The sequence below is a fragment of the Orycteropus afer genome, unplaced genomic scaffold, assembly GCF_000298275.1.
Source record: "Orycteropus afer afer isolate SDZICR_OR568_19922 unplaced genomic scaffold, OryAfe1.0 scaffold00383, whole genome shotgun sequence".
Lineage (NCBI taxonomy): Eukaryota > Metazoa > Chordata > Mammalia > Tubulidentata > Orycteropodidae > Orycteropus > Orycteropus afer.
Window position 1 is genome coordinate 2,473,527 of NW_006921970.1, and position 9,355 is coordinate 2,482,881.

The window sequence follows — 9,355 nt, forward strand, 5'->3', positions numbered from 1 at the left end:
ATGGATTGACATGGTGGCTGCAATGATGGGCTCAAGTATAGCAGGGATTGTGGGGCTGGCACGGGATTGGGCAGTGTTTCGTTCTGGGGTGCATGGGGTCGCTATGAGTTGAAAACGACTCGACGGCACTTAACAACAACAAATCATTTGTCTTGCAAACTTCTATCATGTGATCTCCAGCATAATTTCTATCACCAAGGCCATATTTTCTAACTACTAGTGATTCTTCCTTGTTTCCACCTTTCACATTCTAAACACTGTTGTTTGTTTTTGTTGTTTGCCGTTGAGTCGGTAGTAATAATCAATACATCATGATTGCACTGATTTCATGTTTGGTCATTTTCACATTGCAGACGTTGGTAAAAATCTTCAATTTCCTCCTTTCTGGCTTTGGAAATTGATGCGTAAATTTGAATAATAGTACTATTAGCTGGTCTACCTTGTAGGTGAATGGATATTATCCTATCACTGGCAGTATTATACTTCAGGATAGGTATTGTAACATTTTTTTGTGTTATAATGGTGTCATTTCATTCCTCTTCAATTAGTAATTCACAGCATAGTAGAGCATATGGTTATCTGATCCAAAATAGCCAACGCCAGTTCATTTCATCTCAGTAATGCTTAGCATATAGATCTTTATGCATTCCATTTCATTTTTGAGAACTTCCAATTTTCCTCATCCATAAGTTTGTTGTACTGTGGTGGCTTATGTGTTGCTGTGAGGCTGGAGGCTATGTCAATAGTATTTCAAATACCAAAAGGATCACCCATGGTGGACAGGTTTTAGCAGAGCTTCCAGACTAAGACAGACTTGGAAGAAGGAATAGGTCATTTACTTCTTAAAGAATTGACTAGTGACAGCCTTATGAATCTCAGTGAAACACTATCTGATATATTACTGGAAAACTTTATGAATAGCCCTGAAACATTGTCTGATATAGTGCCAGAAGATGAGTTTCTCAGGTCAGAAGATATTCAAAATATGACTGGGGAAGTGTTGCCTTCTCAGAGTAGAGCTGACCTTAATGAAGTGGATGGAGAATAGCTTTTGGGACCTCCACTTACTAATGTGGCATGACTCAAAATGAGAAGAAACAGCTGCAGACACCCATTAATAATCAGAACATGGAATGTATGAAGTACAAATCTAGGAAAATTGGAAGTTGTCAGAAATTAAATAGAACACATAAAGATCAATATCCTTGGCATTAGTGAGCTGAAATGGATTGGTTGTGGCCATTTTGAATCAGAAAACCATATTATCTACTATCCCGGGAATGACAAATTGAAGAGAAATGGCATGGCATTTATCATCACAAGGAATGTTTCAAGATCTATCCTGAAGTACAATGCTTTCAGTGATAGGATAATATTCATATTCCTTCAAGGAAGACCAGTTAATAGTACTATTATTCAATTTATGCACCAACCACAAACCAAAAGATGAGGAAATTGAAGATTTTAACCAACTTCTGCAGTATGAAATTGACTGAACAAACAGTCAAGATGTGTTGATTATCATTGGAGGTTGGAATGCAAAAGTTGGAAACAAAGAAGGGTCACTGGTACTTGGAAAATATGGCCTGGGTGCTGGAAATAATGCTGGAGATCACACGATTGATTTATTTATTGCAAATACCTTTTTTTCAACAAGACAAACAATGGCTATACATGTGGACTTTGCCAGATGGAGTAAACGGGAATCAGTTCAACTGCAACTGTGGAAAGGGGTGATGGAGAAGCTCAAAATTTTCAGCCAAAACAAGGGACTGTTGGGACTGTGGGACAGACCACCAGTTGCTTATATGCAATTTCAATTTGAAGCTGAAGACAATTAGAACAAGTCCATGAGAGCCAAAATATGTCCTTGATTATATCCTTTATGAATTTAAAGACTATCTAAAGAATAGATTTGAGGCATTCAACACCAATAACTGAAAACCAGAGAAATTGTGGGATGACATCAAGAACATCATCCATGAAGAAAGCAAAAGGTCATTAAAAAGACAAGAAAGGAAGAAAAGAGCAAAATGAATGTCAGCAGGCACTCTGAAATTTACCTTTGAAAGGAGAGTTGTTGTTGTTGTTGTTGTTATGTGCCGTCAAGTCAGCCCTGACTCATAGCGACCCCTCCTTGGGTTTCCCAGGCAGTATCACTACAGAAGTAGGATTGCCCAACCTTCCTTCCGAGGAGTGGCTGGTGGGTTTGAACCGCCAGCCGTCTGGTTAGCAGGCAAGTGTCTTAGCCACTATGCTACCAGAGAGTAGCTAAAATAAATGGAAGAAATGAAAAAAAATAAATAAATAAGAGGGGAACAGAAGATTTTAAAGAGCATCTCGAGAAGACAAAGTAAATTATTATAATGAAATGTGCAAAGATCTGGAATTGGAAAACCAAAAGTGAATAACATTTTCAACATTTCTTAAGCTGAAAGAAATGAAGAAAAAATTCAAGCCTCAAGTTGCAATTTGAAAGATTCTGTGAGCAAAATATTGAATGATGCAGGAAACATAAAAAGAAGATGGAAGGAATACACAGGGCCACTGTATCAAAATGAATTGGTTGATGTTCATCCAGTTCAAGAGATGGCATATGATCAAGAACCAATAGTATTGAAGGAGGAAGTCAAAAAGGCTCCAGGAATTGATGAAATACCCATTGAGATGTTTCAACAAACAGATGCCACCCTGGAGGCACTCACTTGTCTGTGCCAAGAAATTTGGAAGACAGCTACCTGGCAAACTGACTGGAAAAGATCCATATTTGTACTCATTTCAAAGAAATGTGATCCCACAGAATGTGGAAATTATCAAACAATATCATTAATATCACATGCAAGCAAAATCTTGCTGAAAGTAATTTAAAAATAGTTGCAGCAGTATGTTGACAGAAAACTTCCAGAAGTGTAAGCTGGGTTCAGAAGAGGATGGGGAATGAAGGATATCTTTGTTAATGTCAGATGAATCTTTGCTGAAAGCAAAGAATACCCAAAAGATGTTTACTTGTGTTCTATTGACTATGCTAATGCATTCTATTTTGTGGATCATATCAAACTATGAATAACATTGAGAAGAATACAGATTCCAGAACAGTTGATTGTGCTCATGAAGAACCTGTACATAAACCTGGAGACTGAACAGGGACATACCAGTATGGTTTAAAATCAGGACAGGAGTGTGTCAGGTTTGTATCTGTTCACCATACTTGTTCAATATCTGCACTGATAAAATAGTCCAAGAAGCTTCACTATATGAAGGAAAATGTGGCATTAGGATCGAAGGAAGACTGATTAAAAATCTACGATATGCAGATGACATAGCTTTGCTTGCTGAAAGTGAAGATGAAGATTAAAAACTACAGTCTGCAGTATGGATTACATCTAAAGAAAACAAAAATCCTCACAACTGGACTAATAAGCAGCATGATGATAAGTGGAGAAAAGATTGCAGTTGTCAAATATTTCATATTACTTTGATTCCTCAAAAATCAATACCAATGGAAGTAACAGTCAAAATACCAGACGAAGTATTGCACTGGGAAAATCTGCTGCAAAAGACCTCTTTGAAGTGATGAAGAGCAAAGATGTCTCCTTGAAGACTAAGGTGCACCTGACCTAAGCCATTTTATTTTCAATTACCTCATATGCATGTGAGAGCTTGACAATGAATAAGGAAGACCAAAGGAGAGTTGATGTTTTTGAGTCATGGTGTTGGCGAAGAATGTTGAAAGTACCATGGGCTGCCAAAAGAATGGACAAATCTGTCCTGGAAGAAGTGTAGCCAGAATGCTCTTTGGAAGCGAGATAGATCATGTTGTTAGAAAAGACCATTCCCTGGAGAAAGATATCATTCTTGGTAAAGTGGAGGGTCAGTGAAGAAGGGGAAGACCCTCAATGAGATGGATTGACACAGTGGCTGCAACAATGGGTTCAGGTATAGCAAGGATTGTGAGGCTGGCACAGGACTGGGCAGTGCTTTGTTCTGTTTTCCATAGGTCACTATGACTTGGAGCCAACTTGATGGCATTTAACAACAACAACAATTTTCCTAGATTCATATTTTGTACATTTCATGGTAGAATTAATGCATATTTGCAGTGGTTTCTTCCCATTTTGTGTTATAGGCATTTTGTGTTGTGTCCATTGGCAAGTGGAGGTTCTGAAGGCTTTACTCCATCCACGTCACTAAGTTTGACTCTACTTTGAGGAGTTAACTCTTCCCTAGTTTTATTTTTAGTGCCTTCCTACCTGACTCAGCAGCATTGAGTTTGGTTTTTGTTTTGGTTTCTACCTGAGGGGCTCATCTTCCAGCACTATATCAGACAGTGTTTCAGGGCTATTCATAAAGTATTCTAGTGATAGATCAGTGTTTCACTGCTATTCATAAAGTTTTCACTTGCCCATTCTTTGAGAAGTGGATGGTCACTTCCTTCTTCCGAGTCTGTCTTAGCCTGGATGCTCTGCTGAAACCTGTCCACCATGGGTGACCCTGCTGCTATTTGTAATGCCGGTGGCATAGCCTCCAGAATCATAATAACACGCAAGCCATCACAGTACAACAGACAGAGAGATGAGTAGTGGAAAGGTCCACATGTATTATTATTATTGTTTAGTTGCAAAGTTTCTTATTCCTTTTCTTTTCTAAACTAACGTAACATATTCAATCAGGAAAAGAAAAGACAAACAAGTTTCTTCAGGTATATACATCATATTCTAATTATCCTGGGAATACTTGCTTAGATATATTTATTTATTTATTTATTTTGAAAGACATGCTTAGAAGAAAACTGGAGCATCTGCTCTGTTTCTGTCTTTAAAATGAGTTATGACTGTTGTTAACATACATATGGTTATATGTTATATATATTGCCTATTTTGTAGTATCTACGTCCATATTTTGCAAACAGTTAAGCACACTAAATATCTTCAGAAAAGTATATATTTTCTTCCAACTTTTCCATTGCAAAACTTTGTAATTGATTGATAGCATGAGACTATTTCTTTAAAGGCAAACCATGTATACTAAATACTTATGATTAGTTAAAACTCATAATTTGCCAGAGGAAACATAATAATGGGGCACTGTAAGGGAAGGATGGAGAAGGCATCCTTTCTTCCCTCAATGTTTATTATTTTCTTTACATGAGCCAAGTATGCTAATGGGTGTCAAGGAACAAAGGATGAAAAAAAAATGCCCATGGAGTGCTTGTTATCTTGGCTATCATACTGCAATAATATGACAAGCATGGAGTTTTAATACTAGAATGTGTTCTATACATGTGCTTCATGAAAACAGGATCATATCTTCAATGTTTAGTTTATATGTAGGTTGGGTAGCTATATTGTCTTGCAAGATGTATCAATTATTAAATAACAATAACACCATGTTTGGAAAGAAGAATTTTATGTAGATGAAATTTTCATCTGATCTATATGCATGAGATCATGAATATGAAGGCAGTTAACACTAGGTGCAGGATTATGAACTTGGGTAGTTCCAGATATAATTGAGAATAAATTTAGCTAGTCACATAAATTCCATCCTTTTTTTAAGATCTAGATTCCCACTGTATCTCATCAAGTAAATGAAAAGTATTAAGAAATTAGAAGTTCCTCAGAAGGAAAATTATACAGATTCCAGGTATTGTATATTACACTGAAAGCACATCATATGAGTGATGTTAATTGTTGGTTAATAAGACTATGCAAAGACATTAGACTTTGTGGATCATAATCAATTAAGGGTAACAGTGCCAAGAATGGAAATTCCATATTGTGTAGTTGTGCTCATGAGGAATCTATGCATAGACCCAGAGACAATCATTAGAACAGAACGAGAGGATGCTGCATGGTTTAAAGCCAAGAATGGTGTGTGTCAGGGTTGTATTCTTTCACCATACTTATTCAATACGTATACTGAGCACATAATCCGAGAAGCTGTACTATATGAAGAACATGGCCTCAGGATTGGATGAAGACTCATTAATAACCTGTGATATGCAGATGACACACTCTTCCTTGATGGAAATGAAAAGAATTTGAAGCACTTACTGATGAAGATCAAAGATGATAACCTTCAATGAGTATTACACTTCAACATAAAGAATGTAAGAATGCTCACAACTGGACCGGGAGCTCTGGTGGAGTAGTGCCTAAGGCATTTAACTGCTAACCAGAAGGCTGGCGGTTCAAACTCACCAGCCAATCCCCAGAAGGAAGAGTGGGCAATCTACTTCCGTAGTGATACCACCTTGGAAACTCAAGGAGAGGTCGCTATGAGTCAGATCTGACTTGACGGAGTGTGTTTTTCATTTTTGCACAATTGGACCCATAAGCAACATCAGGAGAAACAGAGAGAAAATATTGAGGTTGCTCTAGGTTTTATTTTACTTGGATCCACTGTTGATGCCCATGGAAGCAGCAGTCAAGAAATCAAATGATGTATTGCATTAGGCGAATCTGCTGCGAAAGACCTCTTTAAAGAGTTAAAAAGCACCTTGAGAATTAAGGTGCATCTGACCTAACAATGATACTTTCAGTAGCCTCATATACATGCAAAAGCTGGACAATGAGTAAGGAGGACCAAAGAAAAATTCATACCTTTTACTTGTGGAGTGTATGGTGGACTGGCAATAGAATGAATAAATATGTCTGAGAAGAAGTTCCCTAGACGTAAGAATGTTCCCTAGAAGTGAGGATGGCAAAACCTCATTTTATGAACTTTGGCTATGTTATCAGATGGGAACATTTCCTGGAGAAGGACATCATGCTTGATAAAGGAGAGGGCCAGGAAAAAAAAGAGGAAGACCCTTAACAAGATGGATTGACACATTGGCTGCAACAATTGGCTGAAGCCTAGTAACAATTGTGAGGATGGTGCAGGACCGGCATGTTCTTCCTTCTGTTGTATGAGTTGCAAATGACTTGTTAGCATGTAACAACAACATTAACATCAATTAATGAAAATTTTATTCATTTGTAAATCTTTTGTTGCTTAGGTATGCCGAAAATATAACCAGAGTAGTAAGTAAAATTTAGGGTAGTGCTGAAAGTTTTCTATGCATCTTTTCTGAAGTGCATCAAATCTACCAGAAGTCTTGGGTAGGGTTGTTTTGGGTCTTTATTTTTATTTTCTCCATTCTTCTTGGCATCTGGAGCATTTGTTCCTCAGCAGAAACTTTGAGAAGCTCCAAACACAATGTTATGTTTTAGTGAAAATCATGTGTCACATATATACTGTGTAATGTTGAATATTTTATTGTCCTAGGCTACTTGAGAATTCTTAATGCTCAACAGATAAAAGAATATAAAGTGGAATTGCATGAATAGTTTTAGTTTTGGATTGAAAATTATTTATGGTATGTTTTTTCTTCTACACAATAAATTCCTTGTTTCAGCTGCTACCATAGGGAAAGTGGACTGTTCTTTTATGGCAAGCAGGCCAACTTCCTTGCAAAAAAAATCCAGCCCACAAATACCTTTCCAACAGGCTTACAACAGTTAACCATTCTCTGCTCCTAATGGCTAAAATTTCCTTCCATAAGAGCCACTCAAGTAGCTAAACATAGGCTTGAGATATTGTTGAAAAAACGGCTATTTAACTGACAGGTACTGTGCAAAAATGAGATAATTGATTACCTTGTGTATAAGGTATAGTCACACCTCATATTATTAAATTATTTTTGGCTGACAAATCCCTTTTTAATTCTAGATTAGATAGTACTTTTAAAAGATGCAGGAACAGAAAAAAAAAATGGATTCAAAACACATAAATATCTACACCTTTTCCTGGAAGGGCAAACTTTGGAAGCCCTTGGCTTTATTTTGACATTCTGGTTACAACACTTAATAATAGAATAAACAATCAGTGCATTTAAAGCCTTCAAGTCTCCACCATCTCATGAGAAAGCAAGGATTACACTTGCTTTTCGTATTTGTTTTATGTACAATAAAAGAGGAAAAGAGACCTCAGATTCAAAAAGGTTCAATAGAAACAATTAAGCCTTGGAAAGGACAAAGACAACCAGCTAGGATGAAGAAAATTGTCAGCGTGTACACAGTATAGAGAGCTGAATGGAGTCCAATGAGTCATAGCTATGGTGCTAATTACATATGATTGGGGATAAAGTGATCACAAAATCATAATTTGTGGTAGATCAATTTGTCACTATTGCAAGTGGGACTACAGAAGCAGGGGAAAGGCCATGATGAGAATACATACATAATTGAAGATAGAAAAGTGTTACAGGATTGGCTCTGGGCCTTGACTACCTGGCTAGGTGGTATGGTAGTCCAGACAGGCTATGACTCAGGACCATGTACCCTGAGTCTTAGCTACTTAACTTACTTCATGGGCAGCATATTAGTTTTCTAAGAAATTACATTAGAATTAACTTACTGTGGTAGTTCAGTTTGTGTGTCAACTTGGCTGGGCCTGGTTGAGTGGCTAGGCAGCTGGATGTAGGATTCCCTATGATGAGACTGATAATCAACTCCATAGTGGAATCTACTGTGAGCAGCTGAGTAGCTGCCTTTGGGTATGTGGTCTGCTTCCTATATATAAGAAACAGCTTTGGGAATGGTCTCTAGCTTATGGCATGCTTGAACCCTGCATGTAGCTGTGTTGTTGTTCAGCAGCCTGCCATGCTCTGCTGACCAGGAGACTTACAATGGACTTAAATTAATGGCCTATCGTGTGGTTTGGTAACATCGGGACTGTGCCTTTTTACTTGTCAACCTTGGGGTTGGCAGCCTCAGCAGTCAGCAGCTGTCTGAGTGAAGAAAATCCTTTTGCTTCAGTGGGCTGGGAGCTGGAGGCAGAGCTGAAGCCCAAGGCTGAGAGGCTTTCACCCAGGCCCTAGAGCTTGGCACTTTGAACTTGGACTTAAAGCCTCCAAATTGTTAAAAATAAACTCTTGTTTTTTTAAGCCATCCCATTTGTAAAATATTCCTGTCAGAGCAGCACTAGGTAACCGGAACACTTACATACAACATTTGGTAATTCTAATATCACTAAATCCATTCAATAGTATGAGTTGGAATACTAATAAAAAAACATAAAGGAAAATTTTTTTTTTCCCTTTTAATTTTTATTGTGGTGAAAACGTACACAACAACACATTTGCCAACACAACAACTTCCACAATTACAGCTCAGGGACATTGATGACATTTTTCACTTTGTGCCACCATTATTGCTATCCTTTTCCAAAATGTTTCACCACCATTAGCATAAAATCAATTCCCCTCAAACAAAAGCTTCCCCTTTCCCCTCCCTCCTGGTAAACACTAATAATCTTTTGTTTCTCTCTCTGTGTCTTTCTAAAAACATATATATATATATATATATATATA

General features: G+C 37.5%; 1 protein-coding gene across 1 annotated transcript in view; it reads left to right on the top strand.

Annotated features, from left to right (window-relative positions):
• Nucleotides 1–9,355, top strand: part of EPHA3 (EPH receptor A3) — a 615,096-nt gene that overhangs the window by 413,857 nt on the left and 191,884 nt on the right. The window lies entirely within an intron of this gene.